Raw genomic sequence first — 23,674 nt, 5'->3', positions numbered from 1 at the left:
AAGCGGGAATTTTGTGGGCTGTTCCTGGCAAACGTCAAGATCGCTGGATGGGAGCATGTTTCTAATTGCAATTGCACTTAAAATTATTTTAACCGCAACTGCTTTTAGATGTTTGCAATTGTTTTGAGGGTGGTTCATTCTGCTTTAGAATGTTTCTCCTTTGTTTCGTTTTATCTCTTTGCTGTTCTGGGCCCCTTGTTTCCATGCCCTATTGACGGAAAGCTCTGCAGTGCAGGGCTACCATTTCCAGAAAATTCATTTAGAGTGCTATTAAAAGTGTCAAAGGCGGGGACCGCCCTTTAATTAGTTTTAGACTAACATGCAGAGGACAAATGACATACAAGATGAGATAAACATCAGAAGAGGTGACTCAGAGGATAATTGCTGTGAGTGATGAAAACATTAAGTGGAAGTATTTCTTTGTAAAGATGCTGGCCGTGACTAGATATCAGAAGCAGAATAGGGCTTGGCAGGTGGTATATAAATCTATCCCACCACTGTGCTCTCCATTCAGTTGATTCCAGCCACAGAGGTGCCTTCTCAGTGTTTACAGTAAGCCTTTTCCCCCAATTTCATTTTTCTTTTCTTTATTTAACCATTCAGCCAGATACCTTTCTTGCAAATGGACATAGGAGAAGCAGCCTGCTCCGATACCTGGAGTGGCACTCGTCCTGGGGGGTGGGGCGTGGTGTGCATCCCGAAGGGCGTGGCGCACCACCCATGGGGGGCATGGTGCGCATCCTGGGGGCCTGGCACGTGTCCCGGGGGCTTGGCGCACATCCGGGGGTACACTGCATGCCCCGGGGGTACCATCAATCGGGGGTCGGCATTTCCTCACCCCCCCCTTTGGAATGACACCCAGGGCAGACCGCCACCCCACCTCGGAATGCTCCTGCAAATGAATTTGACTCCAGTTCCTTGTTCTCCCCCCAATGGAGAATTCAGCTGGGTATCATGCCGTAGATTTCAGCAGGCCACTTGGCCTTTAATAGTTTTTCTATTTTGCAGGCATAATAGGAGATTATAAATGCTTGTGTGTGTGTGTGTGCGTGTGTGTGTGTGTTTAAAAATGTCATATGCTTATTTGATTGCAAACAGCTTTCAGATACTACCTGGTCTGGAAGTTTCTAATGCAAGGAAACAAATGGATAGATTTACCTTGCCTCGTTAAACCCAATCACAGATGCAGTGAACACAAATTGTTGCACCACAGGGGAAACAGGCCAGCTCAACTTTCAGAGATGGGGAGAACATTCCAATTAAGTGTGGAGAAACAGCCCCCCCCCAAGCCTAATTTGTTAATTTGTATTAGAAGCTTCTAGAAAACCCAGAGTATTGAATCTGAGTGCAGGTGTTCCTTATTAGGCTCTCAAGGCCAGCTCTAAGGAAAATTAGTTAATTAAGAACTTGTGGTGCAAACAGGTGTTCGCTCCTTTATGATAGAAGAACTGCATGCCCATTTTCTCGAAGGTTTAACCAACTGCACTTCCTGATTGGCTGCCTCTGGTTATGGGACTTGGACCAGTATTCCCTTAAATGTTCATCATGAAGGTGTAGTTGCTTGCCATGATGCCAGATTGAAGTCCGCCTTCCTGCTCAACTTCCAGTATTTTGTGTAAGTGTTGTTAGCCTTTAGCTGGATAAGACAGTTTTGTTGTTTTCTTTGCTTCTAAGTTGCTTTAACTTGTGTTGCCCTTTGAAATTCTCTTTCTCTAATGAACCTTGCTTTTTAAAATTGTGTGTGTGTGTGTGTGTGTGTGTGTGTGTGTGTGTGTAATGGCTTTTTGTTTGAGCTCCTGGACTTGTTAACCTTAGTTGTACCCTGAAGATGGGTCAGTCATCGCATGAATAATCTAGGACAGTGGTTCTCAACCTGTGGGTCCCCAGAAGTTGGACTGCAACTCCCATCACCCCTAGCTAGCAAGGCCAGAGCTCAGGGATGATGGGAGTTGTAGTCCAACAACATCTGGGGACCCACAGGTTGAGAACTGCTGCTCTAGGAAATGTTAAAGTATTTAAGTGGTTGGATTTCAAGGAGAATAACCCTGCAATTTAGCCTTTCACAGTGCATTGTTTGTTGTTGCTTTGTTTAATGCCAAGATTGCTTCCAAGAATATTAGAAAACATATAAACCAATCCATTACATTCAGCATAATTAAAAATCCATCCATATGCATGGGTGCCATGTAAAGTGAGGGGGCAGCATTATGAAGTATGGAGGAGAGGGAGCCATAAACCATGCAAGAAGGATGTGCTATCTAGCCACACATCTCATCATGCGTCTCCAAAGTATGTCCACCACAGCCCTGCGGCTTTAGTAAAGGTAAAGGGACCCCTGACCATTAGGTCCAGTCGTTACCAACTCTGGGGTTGCGGTGCTCATCTCACTTTATTGGCCGAGGGAGCTGGCATACAGCTTCTAGGTCATGTAGCCAGCATGACTAAGCTGCTTCTGGCGAGCCAGAGCAACGCACGGACACACTGTTTACCTTCCCGCCAGAGCGGTACCTATTTATCTACTTGCACTTTGACATGCTTTCGAACTGCCAGGTTGGCAGGAGCTTTAGAATATTGCATATTGCCACTTGCCTATGGTGAGAAGGAATATACTGTAAAATAATGTAGTCAGGGTGACTGTTTGTACCTCCAGTATACTCAAGAAGAATAGATGGACTTGACCCCTACAATATATTGCATTTGTGGATGTCAGCAATGCTGAATTTCCCAGCTTGCAACTCCTGTGCCCCTGACGTTTGCTTATGCTGTTTCCTGGAAGTTTGCCAGCGATCTTCTCTAATCGACACTTCATTCTCAGATGCTAGAAAAATAATACTGGTGAGATGATTGATTTATTACCTAGTAAAAACTAGAAAGTCCTGGGGTGGATTACTGCTATATAAAATACAGCATTAAAACAGCTTAAAACAATTCATAAACACAATTGGAGTGGGCCTCTCTCTTAATTTATTATTGTGATTGTGATTATTAGTAGTAGTACAGTGGTACCTCGGGTTAGGTACTTAATTCGTTCCAGAGGTCCGTTCTTAACCTGAAACTGTTCTGAACCTGAGGTACCACTTTAGCTAATGGGGCCTCCTGCTGCTGCCATGCCACTGGAAGCCAATTTCTGTTCTCATCCTGAAGCAAAGTTCTTAACCCGAGGTACTATTTCTGGGTTAGTGGAGTCTGTAACCTGAAGCGTCTGTAACCTGAAGCGTCTGTAACCCGAGGTATCATCTATATACCACCTTTTCTGCAAGGAGCTCAAGGTGACATACATAGTCTTCCCCATCTGCATTTAAGTGGGCCTCGTGGTTATTCGATATAATCTCTTGGAGTGCAGAATCATACCTTTCACATAGAGTCCTATTTCCCTTCTGGGCAAGCATGAACCCAGGCATGGTAAAATCAGCACCACTGAAAACTGGGCCAGAGATCTGGCCTGGGCTGCTGATAACCAAGTGTTGCAGGCTCCAGCCTGTATAGCAAGTTGCCTATAACCTTTGGTTGCTTGTAGTAACCCTGAGCTGCTTGCAGTCGCCCTGAGGCATCAACAGCATTTGCATGTCACTCACAGTGCTGCTTTCATTGCCTATATGCAGTCTGCCATTCACTGATCAGGAAAGAACAATGCCGAAGAGTGGGTTTCCTCTTCAGCATCCCCTATGCTTCAGTGGCAGTGAAACTTTTTCAATCCATAGAAATACATGGTGGATACAAGGCAAATATATATTTTCTACTGCCGCAGAGGGCGGAGACTAGGTCTGATTGGCACAATGGACAGGAGAGTTCAGATTCCATTTGAACATTAAGGAGAACCTATTGGCAGACACAGCAGTTTGGCAATGCAAGCAATGGCCTATAGAGGACTCTCCCTTGCTGGATATCTTTAAGCAGGATTAGTCATCCATTAAGAATGGATTATTATTGATGCTGCTAACATTTCTATACTGCCCTTTCTCTGAGGATCACAGGGTGGCTTACAATATAAACACACAAAAATTAACAAACAATAACAAACTGTGCTGTACACAGTGAAACAATGGAATTTATTCCCACAAAAGATAGTAATGGCCACCAACTTGGCTTTAAAGTAGATTGGATAAACACATGGCATATAAGGCTATAAGTGCCTACTAGACACAATGGCTATGTTATACTTCCACTGTCAGAAGCAAGAAGCCTCTGAATGTGAAGCCAGTAATTGGGAATCACATGTGGGGAGAGGACTGTTGCGTTCAGATTGTGCTTGCAGAGCTCGCATAGTTCTTGCACAGTTCCTCTGTGAGAACACGATGCTGGATGAGATGTGTCGGTTTTCATTTCTTAGTGCAGAAAGTACTGATCTGATGTGTAGAGATCTTTCCTATTCCAATTAATTCAAAAGGGTTCTGGGAGCTTCTCTGTGTGAAAGAAACAAGCAGAAGGTTCGTGATGTTTGAGTTATTCCTTCAGAGAAGCTGAGTACAGCTGGCTTAAACTGGTTCTGTTTCTGTTATCTCTTCTTCAAGGTCATGCTGACTATAAAAGTAAGGCCAGAAGGAGCCTGGATTTCATTCTCTTTCCATCTCTTTTCCTTCAGGCATGGTGTTCTGTACATAGTAAGCTTAGTGGTTTAGACTTGTTATAAGGTTTTGTAAGTTTAAGTCTGCTGCAACTGGATTTCTTATGGACGGTGCCAATCCTGAATGTATTGGATTTGTGACCATCATGCTCATTTGCCTTCAGTAGCATTAAAGCTCTGCTGGATGGAATATTAATTGCATCTGGTCTATTTTTTGGGAATCTTGCAACGTGTTTGAGTTGTTACTTTGCTGACTCCACATTGGAATCTACCCTGGATCAATATTGAGTAGAATTCCATGACATGTTGGACTATGCTTTTAGCCTGATCCAGAAGGTCTCTTCTTATTCCCTACTGTTGCATTCTTCTTCGCAGACTGGTCCTGCAGTGCTGCATCCTCCTCCATGGCAGCTCTCGGCACAAGCCAACCCCCCGCCATTTTGACATTCTCCAGCAGGACGGCCCCAATAATCCCGACAGCCTCCCGAAGGCCTGCGGACACAGCACGACCCTCTTTGGCAGCAGTACTCTGTGGCTGTACCAGTGCAGAGACATCGGCTGCCATAGCAGCGGTAATTGTGGCCTCCTCTGATGGGCAGATCATTGTCACAACAAGTCATACAACAAGTGTTATTGCCATAGCAAAACGGCGTGCGGCGGGTATCCAGCCAAGAACCTGCAGGGTCGTACCATACTGAGTTCAAGTTGAAGTATGACTCTCTCCCAGAAGAGCAGGTCATTATGTATCCAGAAGAGGAAGAGGGGCTGGAAGAATAGAAAACAAATTGGCAAGTGGTCCAAAAGATAGTCCAGCATAGCTTTGCTTCCACAAACCACAGAAGTAATTAAATGATAGATCACTGTATATCTAAGAGCCCTGGTGGATAAGGCCAGAGTCCTACTTAGTCTAGCATCCTGTTCACAGAGTGGCCAACATATTTATTGCATGGCCAATGCCTCCGTCCGCTTCACACTTTACAATGCCTCTGCCCCACAAGTCACTGGTGGACCTGTGGCTGAAGTAGGAATGGGAAAGAAATTGATTTCAGTTTGTCTTTAAAGGCAAAGCTGCCAAATCTGCATTTTCTGAAACAATATGCAAACCAAATGACAGCGACCCTTTGAAATTTGCACATCTCTGAACTTCGCAATGCAGTTCGTAAAAATGCATAGGCTGCAGTGTACATAAAAATGCATGTATTGGAGAAAATAACATACCAAAACACTTTTTATTAGGGTAAATTGCTAACCTCCATTTTTCCTTTCTTAAAAAAAAAAATCCTGAAAATTCATCAACATTCTAGTGCGAATTTCTGCTAAAATACACATTTTTAATGCATTTCCCCTAATACGTATATTTTTGCAAATCAATTTTCCCCATATAAAGTTTTTGTGTTTTTTTTTTACTAATATATAAATGGATAGAACATAGGATCCAACTCCTGGGGGCTGAGGGGGTCTTTGCCCCCCCATGAAATATTTGAAGGGGCCAGGGGCTCCCAAAGTTGATGGGCATTGCCATTTAAATGGTGTGCTTGTGATCGATTATGCTAGGTGGGGCTTCCCTGCCCCCCCCCCAAATTAATTCAAGTTGGCACCTCTAGTATAGAAACACTTTCCCCCAGCATATGCCCCCTTTTTTGGTGCACATTACTTAAGCGAGATGGGCGTGCAACCCCAGAGTCGGTCACGACTGGCCCATACGGGCAGGGGTACCTTTACCTTTTTACTTGGAGAATGGTATTACAAAATTCAGAAAAGTGCAAATTTCAAAGTATGGCAGTGCTTCAGTTCACATATCAATTCTGAAAGTGCAAATTTGGTAAGCTGATTTTTCAATGCAAGCTGAAGCAAATTTTTCCATCACCCCTTGTCCCAGCAGCCACTAGCCAACATGGCATCTACTCTCCTTTCAAACAAATCTGGTTGGGTGCTCAATAGACACAACGGACCTTGAAGATAGGTTGAACTAGTAAGTGCAAAAAAATAAACCCAATACCATATATTTCTACACCATATATCTATATATACACATACTAGGAGTTACTACCCTTGCTCTCTTCACTTGCCAACCCTCCCTACCTGCCAACATTTTTGCCAGTGTCCCTTCCCCAACACCAGCCCTCCTCCCATTACACCTCTTCCCACCCCTTCCACCCAGAGCTCCCCCAAGCTTCTGCCCCTCCTCTCCCAGCTCACTTCAACTCCCAGACCCTTTTCTTTTTTTAAAAAAAATTTTTTTATTAAAGGTTTTTATAACAGTAACAAACATATAACAAATACATGAACAGACATAAACAAAAACAAAACAAAAAACATGTACCATTTCATATCTTAATTTCTTATACCTTTCTTCCCCGACTTCCTCATGCCTCCCTTTTCTGTATTCCAAATTCTTATCAATTACTCAGCAAATCTTCCCTTATTTTAGTTTAAATTTAATCTTTCCTTATTCTCCTTGTCTTAACCCTTACTAATAGTAACCGTTTACTTTCCAGTCCAACATCATTCTAACTTTCATTAATTTCAACTCCCAGACCCTTTTCAAGGAGGGAGGAGACGCTTCCCACAGTGGCTTGCTAAACCGCTGTGTGAAGTGTCTCCCTCCCTCCATTTAACCTCGCCACAGCAACATTTGATTGAGGAGGAGTGCTTCACAGAATGGCATGCTAAGCTGTTCTGTGATGTGCTCTCCCCTCTCCATTAAGAAAGACACACATAAGCTCTTGCTATTTGTCATGCTGGAGTTGGCAAGGCTACTATTGGTGGTGGCACAACCTGCCAAGTTTGATGAGAGAGAGAGAGAGATGATTGATAAGAAAATCTTCTAATCCATGGCCAGAGAGATCAACAAATGCCAACAATAATATCAACAAACTAGAATATATAGTGTCATTTTTAAAAAAAATACAATGACTCATTAAACAATATTCCTCAATAAACAGGTAATCTGAAGGCACTTCTAGTTTTATGAGAAAGGGAGAAAAAGCTTCCTTATGCCTGAATCATGAAGTCCAAGCTATCCTCAACCCCCATGGATTGTTATAAATGCACATGACTCACATCTGCTAGAATAATTACTGGCAACACTTTGATGTGTGGAATTGCAATGCTACTTTCAAGAAGTGTCTTAAAATGATTTCTATTCGCCAGCATTCTGAGCATAGCTGAAAGTTAACCCTACCTTCTCCCTTCTGGAAGAGCTTTTTCTGACACTCAGAAGCCATTGTCTTATTTCTCTGGCAAAATAATCCACTTGGATTTCTGCACAACCATTGGATTATAACCACTCTGTTGTGATCCTCTCCAAGCAGTTTAAACCTCACTGGAAGACATGTTTGCATGTTATGAGATGAAATTTAGAGTCAGGACTTGGAGAATTTGGAAGAGAAGATCCTACATAGATGTTCAATCTTGTTGTGGAGCTCCTGTATAAGGACCCTCCAGACAATATCTTGAAAAGCCACAAGCTTCCCTTCTCTGTCTTACACCCTGCCACATGTCCAGGAAACCCAGAATCTGCAAACTTCAGAGATTCTCAACATCTCTCCTCATTTCTCCAGACAGCCACTGCTATCCCTGACCATTGGCCATGCATAGCTGAAAGTTTACTTCAGCTGTTCCCATAGGAAACTCAGCTTGGTTAGTGTGCCATACACTTTCTGGAGAGCCATGGGTTCCCCAGCTCTGCAAGTGCATTAAACGTGCTCCGTGATTGATTGGGACATGCTTCTAGGACAGGGGTGGGGAATTTATGGAACATCCAAATGCCATCATCCCTAACCACTGGGCATGATGACTGGGGCTAAGGGAAGTTGGGGTCCAAAAAGACTCCCCATCCTTGGATTAAAGCTTTCTTGGTGTGGTCTGACTTACCCTGTGGATAGTCAAGGCTCTGTGAGGCGATGCAAGGGCGAACGTATGAGGGACCCATGGCCTTTTTATAAAGCTCAGGAGATCCTCAATAATGAGAGACTCTGCTGTATATGGGCTTTTCATTCCTCATGTCAGCCCTGGTAATTTGGTGTTCCCTTGATACAACATTCAACACATTGACTCACACATTTTCAATCCGCTTCCATTCCTACATAATGACAACCTGAGCACCATAAAAAAACAGTTTTACAACTGAACTAACCTACATTGCCTTTTTATGTGTGTTTTATTCCACGGTGATACTGGGAGCAACCATGTTTGTTTAGCACTGGAGGTGATCAGATTTGAGGCACATTGGTTTCAGAACCACCTCTCATGACTGGGTGATGATGTGGTGACCATGTTTAGAATCCAACCATTCCTGGCTTGTGCCTTTGTGGTAAACCGGCTGTTCTGTCATGTTCCTTTTCTCACACCATTTATCTCATTATGTAATATTAGAAAATAGAACAGGTGTGTGTGTGTTTACCATGTGTGTGTGATTACTTAAGAAGATCAGGTGCTTTTCTATAAATTTTTAGAAGACATGTGGACTCATCCAAACATGATCAAGAAGTGAGTTGGTAGTAGAATGATGTGATAAATTCCTGAATTCCAATATAATGCTTGCTGGGCTTGTTAACAGGACAGTGACTTCTTTCTTATTAATAACAAACACAGGAAGTTGCTTTATTCCAAGTCAGACCACTGGTCCTTCTGGTTCAGTCTTGTCAAAGCTAAATTGAAATGACTCTCCAGGATTTTAGACAGAGGTCTTTCCTGCCTGACCTGGAGATGCCAGGAACTGAAGCAGGGACCTTTTGTGATTTGTACCTATGAATAATTTTCTTCTTCTTCAAATAATGTATTTTGTTTTTTCAAAATAGTTTTTATTAAACATACATGCATTGTCTCTATTTTCAGGTTGTAGAGTTGTTTTCTACAGATCACTAACATTCTATGTGAGACACTGATGTTGTATACTGTATAAGGTTGGGAGGGGGGAAGAGAGGGGGGCAGAGGGAGGTAGTATTGAAACTTACCTATAGTTGGTACCCAACACCATGAAAATTGGTGCTGATTTGCCCAGGAAGCTCACCAAAATGCTGGGGAGGCTGCACCTCTATAGGCACATACCTCCACACGTGATGAGATTGCCCCCAAATCCAGAGCCGTCTTTCCCATTGGTTTTAGTGGTTCATTGCGCCAGGGCGCCAGCCTCTCAGGGGCGCCCTAGCAAGTGGGGGAGCTGCGTGTCTTTGCCAGGAGCCTCCCCTTTCCCTGCACGCCCGCCAGCTGCACCCCGTCAACTATATGGCTGGCAGGCATGCAGCTTCCCTTCCAAGCCTCCACAGGAGGACAGTGATCCCTGCAGAGGCCTCCCAAGCATCTGTGTCTGCTAAAGACGGCCCTGCTCCTGGTCGTTGTTCTCCTGCTTCCTGGCGAAGGGCGGCGCGCAGCCTTACCGGGCTGTCTTCTTGGGCGCTCCAACACCGGAGACCATGTCCACCAGCACATTTTCCTGCTTGATTGCCACCACCACGCCAGGGATCGGGACAGTGGGGGAGACAGAGGACATTTTCCACACCCCCTCCCTTGTTTTGGAGTTGCCGGGGGGGGGCTCCGGGGGGGATCTTTGCACCACAGCACCAGGTATGCTTAAGACGGCCCTGCCCAAATCCAACCCTTCTGGGCAGCAGTCCTGAAATGATGCATTATCTGAGACAAATAGGGCTTTCAACATAGGAACACAAGCAGGGTTCTGCCGGATCAGACCAAGGGTGGCCTATCTAGTCTAGGATTCTGTTCTTACAGCAGTCAACCAGTGTCCCAGTGGGAAGACTACAAGCAGAATGTGAGCGCAACAGCAACTCTTCCCACTTGTGAATCCCAGGAAGTGATGTTTGCATCCCTGTTGAATTAGGCTGTAGGAGTGTCTAGTTCACTAACTTGTTCTCACAGCAGCAAGCCAGGTGCTCAGAAGGGAAGTCCACAAGCAGGAACAATAGCAGGTCAATAGCAACTCTCCCAAATTGGTTTGTTTTTTTTAAAAAAATACTATTTATTAGTTTTCCAACAATTTAAACACTGCAAAACAAAATGAACAATACAATACAATACAAAAACACTACATAACACTAACACATTAGACTAACAAAACGAACACATTAGACTAACAAAACAGAATAAAAACAATTTAAAACACATCAAACAATTTCAATATCTTATCTTTCATTCGCTTATTTCCACGACCTCCTCACACCTCCCTTTTTGTATTCCTCCTCTGTTAATTGTTTCAGCAATTCCTTTCCATCTTCCTCTGTTTTCTATCCTATAATTATCTTAACATATTCTAACCTTATTTTTTCCTTTAATGCTCTAACAATCTATTTATACTTAATTCCTTATAACATTTCTACTAAAGCCATATAACTTCATTCCCACATTTTTCTAACATTCATTAATTTTACAGTATTTCTGTAAATAGTCTTTAAACTTTTTCCAGTCTTCCACCAACTCTTCTCCCTGGTCTCGTATTCTGCCAGTCATTTCCGCCAGTTCCATATAGTCCATCAACTTCATCTGCCATTCTTCCCGGGTGGGTAAATCTTGTGTCTTCCGCAACTCTCCCAAATTGTGATTTCCAGCAACTGGCATTCTGCCTCCAACTGTAGATGCTGCAGGATGGAGTGTTAAGTACTACAGCCATGTTAGGATATAGTTCCGTTCCACCTTAAAAGGAACAGGCGTGACTGTTGTGTGTCACATGCCTGTTTCCTTCCAGCACAGTCTGCTGGGAACTTCCGTTTGTATATTTCTTTTGCTTTACTGCAGTTTTGCTGGACACGAAGGGAAGCAGACATGTTTTCCCTTTGTTCCTGAACTATGCTGAATAAATGCCTGTAAATAATGCTTACACATGTCTCTGTCCGCCACTTCCATTGTGAGAATTTATTCACTCTGATGATAAGAGTGTGCACAGCATCTGAATGTTTCTGAGGCTCGTGATGCTGATTGATGCTGTACCAGAGATCGCCCAGCTGCCGGCCGGTGGCTGGAGTCAGCTGGGGGCCTGCCAAATGCCCCCGTCTCCCCGGCAGTATCCCAACAAGCCATGCCTTCTTCCAGGATATTCAATTCCATACCTTCTCGCAAGTTTCACAGACACCCAAACAAACAAACAAACAAACAAACAAAACCATTAGCATTCTGTAGCACGAAATATGAATATTCTCAGTGATAGGTAGCACAAACCACCTCTTTGTTCATAATAAGGTCTAAATTGCCATTCCATTTAAAATAATGAGCCCAAGATCAGATGTTGGATGAAGGCACAAAAACACTGTTGTGGTTCGGGTTAAGGCGCATAATGTCTTTTCCAATTTGGGGCTATGCCTCACGTCCTGGGGGAGGGACATGGCACCGTATAAAATGATGTCTGTCCTATGGTTCAAATAATTCACTCAGAGCACTTTGGCCTTCTGTTGCACAGCTGCTATCAAGGGTGAGCATGAATGGATTTTGTTATATTTGAAGATATGGGGTGGGGGAGGCTCAAAGCTGCTGTTGCGGGATGAGAGGCTTGGAGAAGCTGTGAGGAAATGGGATTTGGGTGAGGTGTAAATGGAGCGGTAGATAGTGCTGGCAAGCAAGGATGTAAGCCCCTACCGTGTGTGTGTGCATGCGCTTGCATGCGTTTGCATCCAACCCAATGTACATTGGATTGGATCCAAAGGTTCTCTGTTTCTGGTAGGAGTCTTCTTTTGATGCAGAGATAGGGAACCTGATGTACTTTGCAGATGCAGCTGGGCTCCAACTCTCATCAGACATCTCTGACCATTCACTAGGGCAAGGAACCTTTGTCATTCCAGATGTAGTTGTAGCTCTCATCAGCCCTAGCCAGCATGGCCAATGATGAAGGATGACAGGAACTGTAATCCAGTAATGTCTGGAGGGCCACTGGTTCCCCATCCCTGCCTGATAAGTGATGATGAGAGTTGGGAAATGGAAGTTCAGCAACATCTGGAAGGACATAGATTCCCCTTATGTGTGTTCCAGGGCTTTTTTAAAGGCAAAACTCGCCAGAACTCAGTTCTAGCACCTCTTAGGTGGTCACCATTGCCAATATAAGAGAACAAGGGAGGCTTCCATGGTGAGCTCCGGTACCTCTCTTTCTAGAAAAATAGCACTGTTTGTGTTCTAGTGGAATAGCACCTTCTGTTGGGAAAAAAAGGGAAGCGTTGAATTCCATCTGTCAGCCATGAATGCAAATTTGTGTTTGGGCTTATATCCAGACAGTAGTTTGGATTTGGAATCCCGCTTTATCACTACCCTAAGGAGTCTCAAAGCGGCTAACAATCTCCTTTCCCTTCCTCTCCCCCACAACAAACACTCTGTGAGGTGAGTGGAGCTGAGAGACTTCAGAGAAGTGTGACTAGCCCAAGGTCACCCAGCACCTGCATGTGGAGGAGCGGGGAATCAAACCCGGTTGACCAGATTACGAGTCTACCGCTCTTAACCACTACACCACACTGGTTCTCTGAAAAGTGACAAGTCTGAAAAGTCAAGGGGCTTGGTTTGGTTTTGAGAGACCACCATGCTAAATGCTCAAGGTGTAAGATTTCAACTGGGAACACTAGGTTCATTTCTGAACTTGCTTCGGTGTGTTACTGTATCAGGAAACAATGGCTGTTGTTGTTTCAAAATGACATTTCTGTAAAAGAATGAGTGGCTTTTAAACTCCTGAGAAACTCTGTAAGATGGCTCGAGTGGCTGGGAGACTCTGGCTGGAAGACTCATACTACCTGGATCTAGCTCAGGAGTACCTACTGTGGTGCACTCCAGATGTCATTGGACTATAGCTCACACCATTCTTGACCTTTGGCCATGCTGGCTGGGGCTGATGGGAGCTGATAGTCTGTAACAACGTCTGAAGGGCACTATGTTGGCTGTGTCAGATATGGTCATTAGTAGGAGGTGGCTGAGGAGGTGAGGCACCTCCATTCCTCACCTCTGAAGTAGCAAGACCGGGCAGAGGAGGAGGAAGCTGCAATTAGCCTTCCACATCTCAAGCCTTTAGGTGGACAAGACTGACCTCCAGTGGAGATGTGTGAGGCTGTGGGTGGCAAACCCACCTGGAGCAGCTCAAGCACCACATTCAGATAGACATCTACATTACTCATGCGTTGGAACGTCCCTCAAAAGTGGCCAGCCAGCCTCTGTTTGCCAGTTTTGAAATTTATGACAACTTCTGCAGAGACAGGAAAGAGTCATGTGGGAGATATTGAGTGCCATAACTGCTCCTTTCTCAAATGCTTTTAATCCCTTTTCAGCATCACCGCAGCTACAGGAAAGATGGGCTGTTGTGGAAGTGGTATGAGGAAGCATGACGAAAGAACATGGCATGAAACTCGTAGACATGCAGCGTGTGTGCCAAAGCAGCCCAGAGACCATCATAGTGGTGGTGGCTGCTGCTGCTGCTGCAGCAGCAAACCACGACATGCTCACCATGACTTGGAGCATTCTGGACCTTCTCCAGCAAGGCAGAACTACCCTGTTCAACCTTATCCTTCAGCACCCATGCATTATAAACACCATGACATGTATTCCCCAGAACCGGTTCATACCAAAGGCTGAATAAACTACCATTTCAAGCACTGCAGCACCCCAGCACCATAAATCCAAAGACTTCAATTCAAAACTCCAGGATTTAACATCTTCTGTTGAAACAAAAAATAACAAAAACCATGCGCTTCACAAATTTTAAATTTCTCATTTGCCATCAAGTCTGAAGTTGACTGTCAAGGTCTGGATTTTTCAGCCACTGAAATACCACGAGCGGCTCCTTTGGGAGGAAGGGCAGAACATATATCTAATAAATTACAACAATTAGATCAACAGGAATGCCAGAAATAATACCAATAATTATAGTAAAAATATGGATGTGAATGTTAATAATTCTATCGTTGAAATGACAGCTGAATGGATAATCAGCTGATTTAGCTGATGTAGTTTGGTTTGTGGTGAAATGCTCTCTCTCTCTCTCTCTCTCTCTGTGTGTGTGTGTGTGTGTGTGTGTGTGTGTTTAACTGGTATGGCCAATGCACTGTGCAAATCGAGCTAATTAGGCATCACTGAAGGAAGCCACCTTCTACTGAATCAGCTCATTGGACTCCCTGGCTCAGCACTGTCTTACACTGACTCCAGCTCTGATTACCCTCTCAGAGTGGTTGAACAATCAATCCCTCTTCCCAGGGAATTCTGGGAATCCCACTTCTGTGAAAGATGGGGGAATCTGCCGTCCTTCACATGTTGTCAGACTCCAACTTCCATCAGCCTCCAGTAGTAGTAATAGTAGTAGTAGTAGTAGTAGTAGTAGTAGTAGTAATAATAATAATAATAATTTATTATTTATACCCCGCCCATCTGGTTGGATTTCCCCAGCCACACTGGGCAGCTTCCAATGAAATATTAAAATACAATAGTCCTTCAGATATTAAAAGCTTCCCTAAACAGGGCTGCCTTCAGATGTCTTCTAAAAGTCAGGTAGTTGTTTTTTCCTTTGACATCTGGTGGGAGGGTGTTCCACAGGGTGGGCGCCACTACCGAGAAGGCCTTCTGCCTGGTTCCCTGCAACCTCACTTCTTGTAGTGAGGGAACCGCCAGAAGGCCCTTGGTGCTGGACCTCAGTGTCTGGGCAGCTGCTGGGTGACCTTGGGCCAGTCACACTTCTCTGAAGTCTCTCAGCCCCACTCACCTCCTTCAGGTATATTGGGCCAAGGCCATTTAGGGCTTTAAAGGTCAGCACCAACACTTTGAATTGTACTCGGAAACGTACTGGGAGCCAATGTAGGTCTTTCAAGGCCAGTGTTATGTGGTCTCGGCGGCCGCTCCCAGTCACCAGTCTAGCTACCGCATTCTGGATTAGTTGTAGTTTCTGGGTCACCTTTAAAGGTAGCCCCACATAGAGTGCATTGCAGTAGTCCAAGCAGGAGATAACTGGAGCATGCACCACTCTGGCAAGACAGTCTGTGGGCAGGTAGGGTCTCAGCCTGCGTACCAGATGGAGCTGGTAAACAGCTGCCCAACCACAGAATTAACCAGCGCCTCCATGGACAGCTGTGAGTCCAAAATGACTCCCAGGCTGCGCACCTGGTCCTTCAGGGGCACAGTTACCCCATTCAGGACCAGGGAGTCCTCCACACCTGCCCACCTCCTGTCCCCCAAAAACAGTACTTCTGACTTGTCAGGATTCAACCTCCATGTCCAATGGTCAAGGATAATGGGAACTAGAGCCTAGAAGCATCTGGGAGGACCATATATTACCCATCCCTGGTGTACATCTGAGACAGGGATGGGAAGCCTGTGGTCCTCTAATGGTTGTTTGACTGCAACTCCTGGTAGCCCTCGCAGCAAAATGGGGTGAGGGTAACTCTGCAGCTCATGGGTCATATCTGGACATTTTATGGTTCACAATACCTCCGCCCCTCTGTCACCAATGCTGCCTAATAGACCTCTTATAAAGATTATTAACTCCCACGGATCCACCAATCTGAATCCCTTTCAGAGATCCTCGTGAAGAGGGATCTATGGTTAAAGAACTCTGGAAATTCAGCTCTGTTGAGAAGGATGGGGAAGTTTCCTGACAACTCAGCACCTTTAACAGTTCCCAGGATTCTTGGGGGGAAGCCGTGTCTGTTTGAAGTGCTATGCTACTGCTTTAAATGTATGGTGCAGATGTGGCCAGAATTTCTAAACATCTTTGATTTGTTGTCCTGTGTCCAACTAATTATACAAATCTAATTTGGATAATGTGTAGGGATAGGATTTCCAGCAACGCTGATCAGGCGAATGCAGAAGAATGGATGAAGTGCGTACATCTGAATAGTGGGGCGAATCACCATTTGGTAAATGAGGAAGAGGAAGAGGAGGAGGAGGAGGAGTTTGGATTTGATATCCCGCTTTATCACTACCAGAAGGAGTCTCAAAGCGGCTAACATTCTCCTTTCCCTTCCTCCCCCACCACAAACACTCTGTGAGGTGAGTGGGGCTGAGAGACTTCAGAGAAGTGTGACTGGCCCAAGGTCACCCAGCAGCTGCATGTGGAGGAGCGGAGACGCGAACCCGGTTCCCCAGATTACGAGTCCACCGCTCTTAACCACTACACCACACTGGCTCTCTGTTGTTTGCAATCACACTGGTTATACCTCCTTTGCCCAGTGGTTAGGGATGGGAGAAAAATCTAACCCAGTTTGCATTTCAAGGAGAATCTATCAAATTCACACCTTCCAAAACAATATTAGAACCGAAACACACCCACCCTTCGAAATGCACATGTATCTGAATTTTGTGGTGCACTTCTCCCCCCCAACCCCCCCCCCCAGTATTTACAAAAAATGCATATATCAAGGGAAAGGGTGCATAAAAATGAATATATCAGTGAAAATAAGATACAAAAAGCATTGCATTAGAGGAAATGGCTTTCAAAAATATGCACATATGTTAAAATTGATTACAGAAGAAAAATGACATTTGTGTGGCAAGGCACCCCCCTACTCTTCAGTCCCCTCCCCCAAGAACAAGATAGATGGCATCCAATATTGGGGAGAAATCAGGCAACCCTCTGACCAAGACTATGCCTATCCAATGCCTAAACTGCTGAAGTTGTGACAATTGCTATGATGATGGAGAAAACCAGAGGGATGGAGCCAATTTGCCAACTGGGAATATGCCAACTTGGCCCTGAATAAGCCAACTGGCTATGCCATAACAAGGCCAAGGAGAAGATGCAGCAGCAATATAAAAGTGTGGGAGGGGGAGATTCAATGAAAAGTGGCTGCAGAGAAAGCCAGAGGCCTATGTTATATACAGGAGGGGTGGGCCAAGCCAACCCCTGGTGGCCCATGCCCGCTTGTGATTTGCTGATTAGGTGAGCAGGTAGGACCAATTTACCCAGGTAGCAAGCTGAGCCCAGAGGCTTCCTTTGCTGTCTGGAAAACAGTCCCTGGGACATCCCACATCGGATCCCAGCATGCGGGAGGATGCCACCAAGCAATGGTGCCCACCAGAGAGGGTGAGTGGACTAGTCCAAACTGCAGACAGAATGTGCTTATTATGAGAAATTTACATTAATATGCTGGTGAATTTCCACGAGACGTTTTTAACATAAAAGCAGCAATGGTGCCCACCAGAGAGGGTGAGTGGACTAGTCCAAACTGCAGACAGAATGTGTTTATCATGAGAAATTTACATTAATATGCTGGTGAATTTCCAGCGTTTTTAACATAAAAGCAGCAAGTTATGGCTGAAATGCGGGGAGCTGAAATTAAGATTGCAAAGATTGGGGGGGTGAGAGAAGTGAAATTGACAGATTTTTCCATCCCTACTAAAGGTAGACACTTTCACAAATGTTTCAGTCGGTCTTGGATGGGGAACGTGCAGCCCTTAAGATGTTGCTAGATTCCAACATCCTCTAATCCCAGACAACTCAGGGATGTAGGAAGCTGCCTTATTCTGAGTCAGGTCATTGATGTATCTAGCTCAGTATTGCCCACACCATCAGTAATTCTCCAGGGTTTTAGGCAGTGGACCGTTCCCAGTCCCACATGGAGATGTCAGGGATTGAATCTGGGACTTCCTGCATGCAAAGCCAGTGCTCTACCACTGAGCTATGGCTCTTCCCAGGTGGCCTCACCATCCTAAACTCTCTACCCTTCCAAGCAAGCCTTAGGGTGGCCAAACATGTGCTGAGAGGAGGCAGCCTCTGGGCCCATTCACACCTTTCTTTCTCCCCTCTCCCCTCTCAGCTCTCCCAACCTAGCACCAGTGATCAGGAATGATGGGAGTTTCAGTCTAGCAACATGGGAAGGATTAGAGCATCCCCACCCTTCCTGTAGGCCTTCCCTGATTCTTGGTGGAGAATTCTTTATAATTTTATTTGTGACCAATGGGTTCAAGGAACACCCTCATCCAATTAGATCACCCCTTTGATTGTTGTAATTGCTTGAGGAAATTAAGAGCCCATTAGCCAGCTGTCCTGAGGGACATGAACATCATTTGGACAACTAGAAATTCTAGCTCTTCTCCCACAGAAAGTGCAAGCCATCACAGAAGCACTATTCAGATAGAATCCTTATTATTTCCTAGACCCAAATGTCAAGCTGAAACCATTGATTTATTTATATATTTACAGTGGTACCTCGGGTTACATACACTTCAGGTTACATACACTTCAGGTTACAGACTCTGCTAACCCAGAAATAGTACCTCGGGTTAAGAACTTTGCTTCAGGATGAGAATAGAAAGCGCGCTCTGGCGGCGCGGCGGCAGCAAGAGGCCCCATTAGCTAAAGCGGTGCTTCAGGTTAAGAATAGTTTCAGGTTAAGAACAGACCTCTGGAACGAATTAAGTTCTTAACCTGAGGTACCACTATTGCATTTACATCCTATGTCCCCCCCCCTTCAAATTGCTCAAGGTAATTTGCATAGCTCTCCCCTTCTTCTACCATGTGAGGTAGATCAGGTTGAGAAGTAGTGTCTTCTCAGTCTTTCTCAGGTCCTAGTCTGACACTCTAACCACTATACCACACTGGCTGTTGAGACTTTTTATGCCACAGATACTCTGCTTTATTTCCGACTTGCTTTTGTTGCACTGTAGACCTTCCAGGCAGCAATAATGCGGTGCAGCATTGGGGAAGCATCACAGAAGAAACTAAAGCTGAATAAATCCATGATTGATGCTCTGCTGTGAGTTCAGTTCCAGGCCCAATTCAAGGCCTTCTAGGTGTTGCTGGGTCTCTCAGCATTCATTGTTATTTTTTTAAAATAAATATCATTGGTAAATCACAATGCATTTAGAATACAGTGGTACCTCGGGTTACATACGCTTCAGGTTACATACGCTTCAGGTTACAGACTCCGCTAACCCAGAAATAGTACCTCGGGTTAAGAACTTTGCTTCAGGATGAGAACAGAAATCATGCTCTGGCGGTGCGGCAGCAGCAGGAGGCCCCATTGGCTAAAGTGGTGGTTCAGGTTAAGAACAGTTCCAGGTTAAGTACGGCCCTCCGAAACAAATTAAGTACTTAACCTGAGGTACCCCTGTATCCACAAGATTAGAGACTGTGTGTATGCTGTTATGTCAAGGGTGTGCTATAGAATACACTGTAATAAAATACTAGTTTGTAGGGGCCTTTTATCTCCAGAATTATCTCCACCCTGACCCATTCCCCCAAGTAGCAGAAATTCATCTGGAAGGAAAGTGAGACCATTTCAAGCAAAGTAATTTGCAACAAAACACCAAAACAAACAGGAACTTGTGCAAATTGCATGTAAGCTTTATTGTACTCTAGGTACCTCATCCAAGAAGGAAGCTATAGAGGAGAGGAATATGAAAGCAATTTAGCTCACCTATCAAGGGAAAATATCAAGAAGACTATTCAGCAGCGAAGCTTCTGTTTCTTAATAACAGCTGTGCTAAATATTGTACTGATTCCAGCAAAGAGAAGAAGAGATGTTTAGCAAAGGAGGGTGAGAGAGCTGATAGCCTTTGCCAGTTGCAGGCAGGAGATACACCAGGAAGTCTTCAGCTGATGATACTCCAAATCCATCTGATAAGCAAGCAACTTGGAGGCTGGGTTTTATATCCACAGATGTTCCATTAACAAATCTTGGCTGAACCCAAGCTCTGCTGAAGGGGAATGGCACCGCCCTTGGATTTCACGGGTGCACAGGCGGATTGCAGAGACTGGCAGCAGGCCTTCGCAGGGGCACAGGTGGATTGCAGAGACTGGCAGCAGGCCTTCGCAGGGGCACAGGCGGATTGCAGAGACTGGCAACAAGATTGCATGGAAGGATAGTAGCTTTGGACAGGGATACACTGGGGCGCATAGCATGGCTGGGGTGCCATGGGCATTGGGCAATAAATGATGGTTGCCCCACTTCCGCTGCCACCGCAGCAGCCACCACAACAGCCACAACAGCTCATCTTTGTTGAGCGAATGAAAAGCTGGAAGATAAATCAAATCACCTTAGTTAGGTATGGTTACCATAAGAAACAAAAAAGAGACACTTGCTGGTTCAAAATGGGTATCCTTCTAGTCCAGGGATGGTGAACTATATTTTTTTCATTTCAAGGGCCACATTCCCTTCTGAGAAACCTTATGGGTGCCACATGGCAGTAGGCGAAAGGGAAAAGTGGATGGAGCAACACATGTGAATTTTAGCTTTGTACAGCAGGTTAATTTATACTCACGCACTCCAACTTTGTCCTCCATCCAAGCAAACAAGGGGCATGATCAGAGTTCAAGGACACATTCCAGCCAGGTAAAAACACTCAAGAAGGATTCAAAATAGGACTGGTGAGGAGTGTGGTGGGAAGATGGGGTGTGGCTGGGAAAAGTCTCCGGGACCAAATGGGGAGATTGGGATCAAGTGGGTTTGGAGGAGAAGGAAGAGGGTGGAATCCACACACACCCCTCCCCCCAACACATACACACTTTGGTCTCCTAGGAACATATGGAGTTACCTCATTTTGAGTCAGACCATTGATCCATCTAGCTCAGTACTGTCTACGATACTGGCTGGTAGTGTCTCTCTGGGGTTTCTGGCAGAAGGGAATCCCCAATACTTTCTGGAGATGTTGTGAATTGAACCTGGATCCTTCTGCATGCAAAGCTGGTGCTTTTCCAGTGAGCTATGGCTCTTCAACCAGAGAGAGGGAGGTTTGCAAGGTTTAATCTCTCACCTCCCTAACCTCACCCTCCTTCATTAGAACACAGGAAGAGTCTTGCTGGATCAGACCAAAGCTCCATCTAGACTTATCATAAAGGTTTCCCGGCAGTCAGAGCCTGCAAGGAGGGCACGAGGGTAATAGCCTTCCATTCAATCAGTAAATAACCAATGGGAAGTCCACCCAAAGTTGAACATCAATGGAATAATTCCTACCTTAGTTAGCAGAAGCAGCCGGTAACGATGAACCCAAGTGGATTGGATGAAGTTCTGCGGGATGGCGGACCTTATTTATACATCTCAAGTCGCCCTTCCTCTAGGAAGTGACACATCATCGAAAAGTTGAAAATTCTTCTTCAACCTCCAAGGCATCATTATTTCTTCCTGATTATATTTCCTGGCTCAATTCAACTCCCATTAAAAATTATGCTCCTTTAATGATGCAGATGATGAGACTGGTCATCAGCTAACATTATAATTTTCAGACTAGCCCAGCTAGGATTCTACTAGCCCAAAAATGGAAAGATGCCAAGATGCCAATGAAAGAAGAATGGCAAGTTAAACTTATGGAATACGCAGAAATGGCGAAACTTACGGGATGACTCAGAGACAATGACAATATAGACTTTTTAAAAGATTGGGAACCATTCATGCTGTATTTACAGAAACATTGTAAAAGAAATGGACTCACTAGCAGGGTTTGAGTAAACACATACAACTAAGAAAACAAATGTAAAGGTTAAGAAATAATAATTTGGAAATTAATCAAGTGTAAGATGTAATTTGAAAGAAAACATGATATAAAATGATAAGAATATAAGAGCATTTAGTTAAAAGATTACAAAATTAAGGAAAAACAAATTAAGCAGAAGTAGCAAATATTTAAAGAACCAGAAGGGGAAGCTGAGGGAAGTCACGGGGTGGGGGGTGGGGATTTTTTTATATTATAAGATGAATGTGTTGAATATTAAATTGTAAAAACCAATAAAAAATCTTTAAATAATAATAATTTTCAAACTAGCCCAAAATTCTATTACAGAATATTGGAGTGAATGTCTGCTGATGGCTTTGCTCATCAGGATCGCCATAGCTGAATACTACGAAGCTTATGGGTGCCAGCAATATATTTGACAAAGCATAACCTCAAAATCTAGGACAGAATCCATCAAATAGACTCACTCTTAAATCTGCCATTTGAGTGGATAGCGGGCTTTTTCCCTATGGCCAGTTGTTTCCCCTATTTATGTGACAGCTTTCTAAGGCTTGAAAAAGGTTCACCACCACAGAATTATAGGGTTGTGTAAGAATGCAGATGGGGGAATCTGCTTGTATTCTTCTGATTGTGTTGCCTCCTCTCTGTATGCTCATTCAGGAAGAAGAACAAAGCACCCTTATTTTCTGATCAGTGAATGGCAGACTTTGTTGTTGTTGTTGGCATCTGTCTGTCTTGAGAGACAATAGAGTGCACCTCTGGGGGTGAAGTTAATCTGCTGTGCTAGCAGCACCAAAGTGACCTCCCTGGGGTGCAAGCCTGGGCAGTGTGTATTGAGGTCTTGGGCTGCCCAGATGAAAAGACTCTTCTGTCTGCCTCACTGATGTGGTCCAAAGGAAAGCAGAGATTTATGTTTGGCACCAGCTTGGCTGCAGGAGTTGCTGGAAAGAAGCAGACAAGGCACCATCCAACCGTCTTAGGGACTCCACTCTGGATTTGTGCATAGCTGTCAACTTACAGATTTGAAAATAAGGGACCAGCAGCCTCAAAAATAAGGGATCAGCAGCCAAAATAAGGGATTTTTCGAACACAGGTATGTTTAACTTCTGAGCCCCTCTGAGCCAAAGGCAGAAAGCCCAGCCAGCAGCCAAACGAAGCCTCAAGCGGTTGTTCCCACAGCGCAGCAACCCAGCAAAGGGGATGCAGCAAGGAAAACCACCGTCACCTCTCCGCTGGGAAGCGCTGAGCAAAGGCGAGTCCCCAGGCCCATTTGATCAGCAGAAGGCATGGAAGCTCCACCCCCCAGTCGTTCTTAAGACTCCTCATTGGGTGAGCAACGCAGCCAAGCAACACAGTTGGAGCCTCCCTCCTCCCTGGCCAGCAGGGAAGGAGGGAGAGGAGCTGCTTCCTTTGAAACCTGGGAAATTTAAGGGACATCATCAATAAGGGACAGCAGCGGGACACAGCGCTGGGATAAGGGACTTTCCCGCCAAATAAGGGACGGTTGACAGCTATGGATTTGTGTAGGGTTTACTCCTTAGTCTTTTCTTCTCCCAAATATATCCCACACAAGGCAGCAGAGGTTTAAGATCAAAGTTTTCCTTCAACTACCTTCCCAGGTTGAGCCCCGTCTGTCCCTCACTTCCCTCAACAGCATGGGCAGAAACTGCCTTCTTGGCCATTGGACCCACTATTGGTCTAATCCAATTCCTAATTCCCTGAAACAGGAAGCATGGAAAAGCATTCCCTTCCCAA

The 23,674-nt window shown here is 44.8% G+C and overlaps 3 long non-coding RNA genes across 3 annotated transcripts; 2 read left to right on the top strand and 1 right to left on the bottom strand.

Moving 5' to 3' along the window:
• Positions 1–330: 330 nt before the first annotated feature.
• LOC310752016 lies at positions 331–5,073 on the top strand. The gene is made up of 3 exons (XR_014542791.1): positions 331–552; positions 1,423–1,615; positions 4,940–5,073. It is a non-coding gene; the product is annotated as an uncharacterized lncRNA (long non-coding RNA).
• A 6,585-nt stretch (positions 5,074–11,658) lies between these two features.
• LOC310751993 lies at positions 11,659–14,240 on the top strand. The gene is made up of 2 exons (XR_014542767.1): positions 11,659–11,984; positions 13,813–14,240. It is a non-coding gene; the product is annotated as an uncharacterized lncRNA (long non-coding RNA).
• Positions 14,241–19,793: 5,553 nt separating this feature from the next.
• On the bottom strand, positions 19,794–22,887 carry LOC310751952. The gene is made up of 2 exons (XR_014542715.1): positions 21,424–22,887; positions 19,794–20,485 (listed from the first exon to the last, which is right to left on the bottom strand). It is a non-coding gene; the product is annotated as an uncharacterized lncRNA (long non-coding RNA).
• Positions 22,888–23,674: the final 787 nt, after the last annotated feature.

This window comes from Podarcis filfolensis (genome assembly GCF_964270895.1).
Source record: "Podarcis filfolensis genome assembly, chromosome: 16".
Taxonomy (NCBI): domain Eukaryota; kingdom Metazoa; phylum Chordata; class Lepidosauria; order Squamata; family Lacertidae; genus Podarcis; species Podarcis filfolensis.
Note: the sequence above shows the minus strand (reverse complement) of the source record. Positions and strands in the feature narration are given on the sequence as shown.